General features: G+C 42.8%; 1 pseudogene; it reads right to left on the bottom strand.

The window, feature by feature from the left end:
- Positions 1 to 859: 859 nt before the first annotated feature.
- On the bottom strand, positions 860 to 9,983 carry LOC109904592 (ras-related GTP-binding protein D-like; annotated as a pseudogene).
- Positions 9,984 to 10,282: the final 299 nt, after the last annotated feature.

Here is a 10,282-nt window from a genome sequence, read left to right as displayed (position 1 = left end):
GGAAGACAAATGATTTTGAATATACAATCCATTTTGGAGGTCGGCTATACATGATGGGTCAGATTGCTCAATTGGCTTGGGTTGGGGCATAGTGTTGCTGGCAACTCCAGGGTGGTGGGTTTAATGCCTGCATGGGTCCCATCTACTGTCTGTTTTGACAGTGCCTTCAGTCACTCTGAATAAAGCGATTGCTAAATGCTCATTTTATTATCAGAATTTGGCTGGAACTGTCATGGTTCCACCTGTCACCAGAGGGCGGCAGAGACCATCCTAGAGACATTAACGACACGGAGGTGTGTCCAATTTTACTCATTATGATTTCCCTGTTAAAAGAGGTGTGTTTTCCATTGTCCTTTGCAGAAGTGTGAATTGTTTACAGTGTGCAGTCGGTTCCTGAGTGAGTGGTTTCCTGAAGTCCATGATCATCTCCTTTGATTAGTTGACGTTGAGTGAGAGGTTATTTTCCTGACACCTCACTCCCAGAGCCCTCACCACCTCCCTGTAGGCTGTCTCATCATTGTTGGTATTCAAGCCTACTTGTTTGTTGTTTTTTTAGGTGCACTGTGATCCTGCTGCTACCGTTTCTCAGGAAAGTATTATGTTTATCCTTAACCAATGATTCCTCATCTGGTCTCTTCTCTGCATCTGGGTCCAACCGTACCACCTCACAGGAACAAACCCCTGCAAAGCCTGGGGTCCCCAGGACCAGAACTAAAATTCCCTGCCTTGTGTGAAGGTCTGGTTGTGACTGTGAGACTCAAGACAATACTATCTTTGTTGGTCCATTATATGTAGGATACAACAGAAATGTCTTCGTTTTTGCTGTCAGAGTAGCCAGTCCAACCACACAACTTTTAAGTCACCTGTAGATGCAGGAGATGTCAATCATGTCACAGCACAGCTCGTAGGTCTGCATGTCCACAAGACTGTCTGAAGCGATATAGATCTTGCTGACCACGTCAAACAGAAAGGCCTTCTCTATGCCCGAGTTCTGAAGGGACACACATTTTGGGAACCACATCATAGAGTAAAAGGATTAGAAGGTGCAGGTTGGCGTTGCTATTGTCTCTGAATCAGAATACCAGCCGTCATTTTCTGTACATTTCCAGATGATTCTACGTGTTGAAATGCCACTGTTCGTCACTACGTATCAGTTGATTGCTAGCACACCACGGCCCCCCTCTGCTTATTGTTGGTCGGATCTCTCCATGACGTGGTCAGAGACATCTCCTGCATGCATCTACAGGTGACTTAGAAATGGTGTGGTTGGACTGGCTACTCTGACCACAAAAACAAACACATTTCTGTTGTTCTGCTCTGATTAAAAGGATGGCAGCTCACTTCACATTATACAGGATCAATGTTGTACACATCAATTATTACATTTGCCCTGTCAGTCTAACAGAGTCAACACAAGTTCACTTACTTACTATATCTGAGATGGAATATTTTGCCAAAAGACTGAACAAACAAATTGGACCTCAGACCAGGAAGGGGATAAACAATATTCATCATCTAGACCAGAGGTTCCAAACCTTTTTCGGTTACTGTACCAACAACTGAATTTTGCTCTGCCAGGAGTACCCCTGAAGTACCCCCTTGTGCATTTTACTAGTAAGTCCATAGTCTCATCTGGTAAATTAAATTGATTGGAGAAGATTGGGAAAGGCTCACACCCGTCTATATAAGGTCCCACAGTTGACAGTGCATGTCAGAGCAAAAACCAAGCCATGAGGTCGAAGGAATTGTCCGTAGAGCTCTGAGACAGGACTGTGTTGAGGCACAGATCTGGGGAAGGGTACCAAACAATTTCTGCAGCATTGAAGATCCCCAAGAACACAGTGGCCTCCATCATTCTTAAATGGAAGAATTTTGGAACCACCAAGACTCTTCCTAGAGCTGACCGCCCGGCCAAACAGACTAATCAAGGGAGAAGAGCCTTGGTCAGGGAGATGACCAAGAACCCGATTGTCACTCTGACAAAGCTTCAGTTCTTCTGTGGAGATTGGAGAACCTTCCAGAAGGACAACCACCTCTGCAGTACTCCACCAATCAGGCCTTTATGGTAGAGTGGCCAGACAGAAGCCACTCCTCAGTAAAAGGCACATGACAGCCTGCTTGGAGTTTGCCAAAAGGCACCTAGAGAACTCAGACCATGAGAAACAAGATTCTCTGGTCTGACGAAACTAAGATTGAACTTTTTGGCCTGAATGCCTAGCATCACGTCTGGACGAAACCTGGCACCATCCCTACAGTGAAGCATGGTGGTGGCGGCATCATGCTATTGGGGTGATTTTCAGCAGCAGCGACTGGAGACGAGTCATGATCGAGGGAAAGATGAACGGAGCAAAGTACTTCTCCAGAGCGTTCAGGATCTCAGACTGGGGCGAAGGTTCACCTTCCAACAGGATAACGACACTAAGCACACAGCCAAAACAACGCAAGTCTCTGAATGTCCTTGAGTGGCCCAGCAGGATCCTGGACTTGAACCCTGATCTAAAATCTCTGGAGAGACTTGAAAATAGCCATGCAGCGGTGCTCCCTCTCCAACCTGACAGAGCTTGAGAGAATCTGCAGAGAAGAATGGAAGAAATTCCCACAAAAAGGTGTGCCAAGCTTCTAGCATCATCATCATACCCAAGAAAACTTAAGGCTTTAATCACTGCCAAAGGTGCTTCAACAAAGTACTGAGTAAAGGGTCTGAAAAGTTAGATAAAAAAAAAAAACTGTTTTGCTTTGTCATTATGGGGAATTGTGTGTAGATTGAGGAGGAAAAAACAGTTTAATCAATTTTAGACTAGGGCTGTAGTAACGTAACAAAATGTGGAAAAAGTCAAGGGGTCTGAATACTTTCCAAATGCACTGTATGTGGTGTGTAGACCAATACAAGTTTCCATGTAAAGTCCAGAGATTAAAGGGATCTCATACTGTGTACTTATTTATTTATGAACATACATATTTATGAACATACTAATGAGATACAACAAACACTTTGCTAATTACATTGGTGAAGGCTTTCAAACGTTGCCTCTCAATATTCTAGGCAGATGAATAAGTATAAAAGCTCATTTAAATGTTTTTATTGTAAAGTTTAACCTTGATATTAATAATTATTTCATCCGTAAAATGTATTTTCTCATATGTTTGTAGTTATAAACTGAGGGTGTGAGTTTGGTTTCATCTACTGTAAGATGTTAGTTTGCAAATTAAATACGAACGACAACAGGTTGTCATAATAGTACTTAAGCAATATCTCTCACGCTGTTCATTTTCTGTGCAGTTTGTTTACAAAAGAACCTCAATGAAAACAAATCAGCAATCTTCTCTTTACACGGTATATTCCTCTTTCTACAATACGCCTGCCATGCTTTACTTATTACTGCCACCTTTTGGATGAATTTTGAAGTGTTTATAATCAACCATTTGATTCAGCAATGTCATTCACCTTTGTTTCTGTCAAAGCACTTCTGCCCAAACAACCAGCCTGGTTGTTCTCTATGGGCCCTGGTCAAAAATGCAGAATTATACCCTATTACTCCTGAGGACAGTTCTGTTAATTATATTGACACCTTAATGTTAGATGGTAGCTTGAAGAGGGCACTCTGGCCATCCACTAGTAATTCATGCTACGGTAGCTTCATTTGAAGACACCTCCTTATAGAATACCACAGTATGAGTCATAATACCCATAAAACCGAGCAGTCAAACAGGGAAATGCTTTCATTCGTTTTCCCACCATTCATTTTTCCCATAGGGGATTTTAGAAAGACTTAAAATAAGGGTTATGTTTCGTGACGTTTTGATATCCGTGTAAATCTCTCTAGGACAAGGGGACTTTTATCAATATATTTGCCTGTATTTACCCCCCCCAAAATGAAATGCCAAATTGCTGTTCATAAAGAATAAAAAATGCCATGATGATCTGCCAAATTGAGGAAAAGGTAAGACTCTCTGGATTAACTGTCAGCTAAATGTAGTCATGAATAAAACGGCCACTTTTTACAAAGGTAGATTTATTGAACCTGAAAAGATTTTGTTATGGAGCCACGACAGATTTGGCCCTTCTTACAAAATTGCCGCTGACGGTATTACCTTAGATGTATCCTCTCCAAGCTGACGTCAGCCAGGTCGTCATTGGCCCATTTGTATATGTCCCTGTGCTTCTAGAACTTAGCATCGTCCGACAGCCTGTCCACCTTGTGGATAAACACCTCAAAGATGATGTCTGGGTTGACCTTGTAGGCCCTGGTTATTGTGAGGTGGAGCCGACTCAGTGCCTCCTCATCCTAGAGACAGACAAGGACAGGAAACAAAAGTAGGTTTTATTTCATTTATTTAATGTGTACAAATGCAGCTAAAAACCTAATTGCAGTAGCACCTACAGGAAAACACGTAAAGCAATAAAGAGATATACAAAAAAAATTAATTCATAAAGAGAGTTGAATCCGGAATGTAAGGTCCATCACGCTCTGAGTGGTGGAGGGAGGTTCTCACTGGTTTCATACAGCAAGTTAGATGCTATTCTACTGTTTTAACAGAAGGTAGCTAACGCTTTCTGTGCACAACCTGAGTGTAATTAATGCATTTATAGTGCCTTATATGGTTACTATTACACTCACAGTAGTCTCTCGAGTCTATCCTTCTAAATCTCGTTTTGTTGACTACGTGAGCGATGTCTGTGCATCCGAAGCTAAACTCTAGACATGCTTTAAACATTTATAATATCGTTGTATAAAAATCCACAAATCCCTTTTGATGCATTCACAATAGATAACACCATGGACTTAGAGATCTGGACCGAACTCTTCTATAGCACATAGATGGTTCAAAGACAGCAAAGTCACCAAAAGGAATTGCTGATTGAAGCACCTCACAGCGATACTCATCAAAGAGGAGTGGAACACTTCTAACAACGTTTAGTTTCTATCACAAACCAAAAGACTTTGCTTTTCTACTTTCACTGTACAATAGACAGTTCTGAGAAATTCTTTAAATGTATTTGCACTGAACTGAACTTTATCAATTTTGGGGCGGCAGGGTAGCCTAGTGGTTAGAGCGTTGGACTAGTAACCGGAAGGTTGTGAGTTCAAACCCCCGAGCTGACAAGGTACAAATCTGTCGTTCTGCCCCTGAACAGGCAGTTAACCCACTGTTCCCAGGCCGTCATTGAAAATAAGAATGTGTTCTTAACTGACTTGCCTGGTTAAATAAAGGTAAAATAAAAAATAAAATAAATAAATAATCCTAGAAAGAATCCTGCATCCTGGAATTCTTCAATCAGGTTTTCTGGAAAACCAAGGAGTTTTCAGAAAGTTTTGGGAACTTTGCAACCCTAGTACGGACACCAAAGTTTCCATGTAGTCCCCTGTGACTTGATGATGAAGATGAGGGCCCCTGTTCCTCGGAGATCATCTTGAAAATTCAAATTTTTTGCTTAGTCAACTTACACACAGCTCTGACACACACACTTACCCCACCAGACATGCCACCAGGGGTCTTTTCACAGTCCCCAAATCCAGAACAAATTCAAGAAGGCATACAGTATTATATAGAGCCATTATTGCATGGAACTCCCATCTCATATCGCTCAAATGAACAGTAAACCTGTTTTTTTTAACTGATAAAGCAACATCTCACAGCACAACGCCTCTCCCCAAATGTTTTTCTTTTTTGGTGTTTTTTTGTACTTTTTAACCCATTTTTCTCCCCAATTGGTAGTTTCAGTTTTGTCTCATCGCTGCAACTCCCGTACGGACTCACTAGGGGCGAAGTTTGAGAGCCATACATCCTCTGAAATACGACTCCTAATTGTCCCTAGAATTTCTAAGCAAACAGCTGGAGGCAGGGCTTTCTCCTATAGAGCTCCATTTTTATGGAACGGTCTGCCTACCCATGTCAGAGACGCAAACTCGGTCTCAACCTTTAAGTCTTTACTGAAGACTTATCTCTTCAGTGGGTCATATGATTGAGTGTAGTCTGGCCAGGAGTGGGAGGGTGAACGGAAAGGCTCTGGAGCAACGAGCCGCCCTTGCTGTCTCTGCCTGGCCGGTTCCCCTCTTTCCACTGGGATTCTCTGCCTCTAACCCTATTACAGGAGTCACTGGCTTACTGGGGCTCTCTCATGCCGTCCCTGGAAGGGGTGCGTCACCTGAGTGGGTTGATTCACTGTTGTGGTCATCCTGTCTGGGTTGGCGCCCCCCCTTGGGTTGTACCATGGCGCAGATCTTTGTGGGCTATACTCGGCCTTGTCTCAGGATGGTAAGTTGGTGGTTGAAGATATCCCTCTAGTGGTGTGGGGGCTGTGCTTTGGCAGAGTGGGTGGGGTTATATCCTTCCTGTTTGGCCCTGTCCGGGGGTGTCCTCGGATGGGGCCACAGTGTCTCCTGACCCCTCCTGTCTCAGCCTCCAGTATTTATGCTGCAGTAGTTTATGTGTCGGGGGGCTAGGGTCAGTTTGTTATATCTGGAGTACCTCTCCTGTCCTATTCGGTGTCCTGTGTGAATCTAAGTGTGCGTTCTCTAATTCTCTCTTTCTCTCTCTCTCTCTCTCTCTCTCTCTCTCTCTCGGAGGACCTGAGCCCTAGGACCATGCCCCAGGACTACCTGACATGATGACTCCTTGCTGTCCCCAGTCCACCTGGCCCTGCTGCTGCTCCAGTTTCAACTGACCTGAGCCCTAGGACCATGCCCCAGGACTACCTGACATGATGACTCCTTGCTGTCCCCAGTCTACCTGGCCGTGCTGCTGCTCCAGTTTCAACTGTTCTGCCTCATTATTATTTGACCATGCTGGTCATTTATGAACATTTGAACATCTTGGCCATGCTCTGTTATAATCTCCACCCGGCACAGCCAGAAGAGGACTGGCCACCCCACATATGCTCTCTCTAATTCTCTCTTTCTTTCTCTCTCTTGGAGGACCTGAGCCCTAGGACCATGCCCCAGGACTACCTGACATGATGACTCCTTGCTGTCCCCAGTCCACCTGACCGTGCTGCTGCTCCAGTTTCAACTGTACTGCCTTATTATTATACGACCATGCTGGTCATTTATGAACATTTGAACATCTTGGCCATGTTCTGTTATAATCTCCACCCGGCACAGCCAGAAGAGGACTGGCCACCCCTCATAGCCTGGTTCCTCTCTAGGTTTCTTCCTAGGTTTTGGCCTTTCTAGGGAGTTTTTCCTAGCCACCGTGCTTCTACACCTGCATTGCTTGCTGTTTGGGGTTTTAGGCTGGGTTTCTGTACAGCACTTTGAAATATCAGCTGATGTATGAAGGGCTATATAAATAAATTTGATTTGACCCTGCCAAGCCACACTGATTCTTGACACTGCCCACATTAATCCAGAAGCCAACCACAACAATGTGTCGGAGGAAACACCGTCCAACTGGCGACACGAGTCAGCGTGCATGAGCTCGCCACAAGGAGTCGCTAGAGCACGATGGGACATCCCGTCCGGCCAAACCTTCCCCTAACCCGGACGGCGCTGGGCAAATTATGCGACGCCTCATGGGTCTCCCAGTCGCGGCCGGCTGAGACACAGCCCGGGATCGAACCTGGGGATGCAGTGCCTTAGACCGCTGCCCCAAACGAGAGGCCGCCTCTCGCCTATTTGACCTAGATATTTTGTGTGTATGTATTGATATGTAGACTGTGTGTATGTATTGATATGTAGACTGTGTGTATGTATTGATATGTAGACTGTGTGTATGTATTGATATGTAGACTGTGTGTATGTATTGATATGTAGACTGTGTGTATGTATTGATATGTAGACTGTGTGTATGTATTGATATGTAGACTGTGTGTATGTATTGATATGTAGACTGTGTGTATGTATTGATATGTAGACTGTGTGTATGTATTGATATGTAGACTGTGTGTATGTATTGATATGTAGACTGTGTGTATGTATTGATATGTAGACTGTGTGTATGTATTGATATGTAGACTGTGTGTATGTATTGATATGTAGACTGTGTGTATGTATTGATATGTAGACTGTGTGTATGTATTGATATGTAGACTGTGTGTATGTATTGATATGTAGACTGTGTGTATGTATTGATATGTAGACTGTGTGTATGTATTGATATGTAGACTGTGTGTATGTATTGATATGTAGACTGTGTGTATGTATTGATATGTAGACTGTGTGTATGTATTGATATGTAGACTGTGTGTATGTATTGATATGTAGACTGTGTGTATGTATTGATATGTAGACTGTGTGTATGTATTGATATGTAGACTGTGTGTATGTATTGATATGTAGACTGTGTGTATGTATTGATATGTAGACTGTGTGTATGTATTGATATGTAGACTGTGTGTATGTATTGATATGTAGACTGTGTGTATGTATTGATATGTAGACTGTGTGTATGTATTGATATGTAGACTGTGTGTATGTATTGATATGTAGACTGTGTGTATGTATTGATATGTAGACTGTGTGTATGTATTGATATGTAGACTGTGTGTATGTATTGATATGTAGACTGTGTGTATGTATTGATATGTAGACTGTGTGTATGTATTGATATGTAGACTGTGTGTATGTATTGATATGTAGACTGTGTGTATGTATTGATATGTAGACTGTGTGTATGTATTGATATGTAGACTGTGTGTATGTATTGATATGTAGACTGTGTGTATGTATTGATATGTAGACTGTGTGTATGTATTGATATGTAGACTGTGTGTATGTATTGATATGTAGACTGTGTGTATGTATTGATATGTAGACTGTGTGTATGTATTGATATGTAGACTGTGTGCTGTTTCTTTATTTATGTTGTTCTTTCCTTGAGCTGTTCTTGACTATTAATGTTCTGTATTATGTCATGTTTCATGTTTTGTGTTGGACCCCAGGAAGAGTAAACACTAAATATTCATACATTTGTTGTATAAAAATGCATAAATGCCTTTTGATGCATTCACAATAGATAACACCATGGACTTAGAGATCTGGACCGAACTCTTCTATAGCACATAGATGGTTCAAAGACAGCAAAGTCACCAAAAGGAATTGCTGATTGCTGATTGAAGCGCCTCACAGCGATACTCATCAAAGAGGAGTGGAACACATCTAACAACTTTTAGTTTCTATCACAAACCAAAGAGACTTTGCTTTTCACTGTACAATAGACAGTTGTGAGAAATTCTTTGAATTTATTTTAACTGAACTGAACTTTATCAATCCCAGAAAGAACCCTGCAACCTGGAATTCTTCAACCAGGTTTTCTGGAAAACCAAGGAGTTTTCAGAAAATGTTGGGAACTTTGCAACCCTAGCACGGACACCACAGTTTCTATATAGTTACCTGTGAGTTGATGATGATGAGGGCTCCTGTTCCTCTGAGATACTCTCGTAGTCGAAGGTCAGGTCGAAAGGTCGAAGAAGTCGATCTGTCCGGTTATGTCCCAGATCTGGAAGCTGACAAAGGAACTATTGGACAGGTCCTCCCTGCAGAGCTTGTTGGTTCTCACATAGGGGACATCATGTAGAAAATCACCTTAGATAAAATAAGATTTGATCGTCTGTTTTATTTGCATTGCATCATGGAAAACTCCTTACAAGACAAAAACAAGTGTACGTCCAACCTTCTGCACCTCAGACCCATCAGGAGGATCCTGGGCTTCACCTCCCCACTGAGAGGGTCACTAATACCACCTGGGGGTGGAGAGAGAAATGTATTTGGGGGCAGACAGACTGATCAATAAGATCAGTTTTTCCCAACTCCAGTCCTCGAGTACCCCCAACAGTACACATTTTTGTTGTAGTCCCAGACAAACTCAGACCAAACAGTGCCTTGTCTGGCCCTGGCGCTAAGCTGGCCCAATAACATGCTTCCTCTGACCTTGATTTGTCATTTAGCAGACACTGTTAACCAAAACGACTTACAGGAGCAATTAGGGTTAAGTGCCTTGGTCGAGGGACTGTCTAGATCCCTGCTGTTTGTTGAGGTTTCCATCTTCCCTGCGACCTGCACTGTCTGGATCTGCGAGGAGTAACAACATAGACTACGTTGCTACCATGACAAAGATCAAAGCCGGTGGGAGTACCGTTGAGGACAGTGGTGTCTCTCTATCACAGGTGAAGAATCTTTTAAATGAACAAAAATAGTTCTACAAGCAGTTGTTACAACAACAAGAAAATATCTTCAAGTGTTTTGTCCAAATACTGGTGGAGTCAACTAATAAAATAATGGACGACCTGACCAGAGAGGTCCAGGACATGAAGAACAGTTTGCAGTTCTCCCAGGGTCAGCTC

The sequence above is a fragment of the Oncorhynchus kisutch genome, linkage group LG14 (genome assembly GCF_002021735.2).
Source record: "Oncorhynchus kisutch isolate 150728-3 linkage group LG14, Okis_V2, whole genome shotgun sequence".
Lineage (NCBI taxonomy): Eukaryota > Metazoa > Chordata > Actinopteri > Salmoniformes > Salmonidae > Oncorhynchus > Oncorhynchus kisutch.
This window is presented reverse-complemented; position numbering and strand designations above follow the sequence as displayed.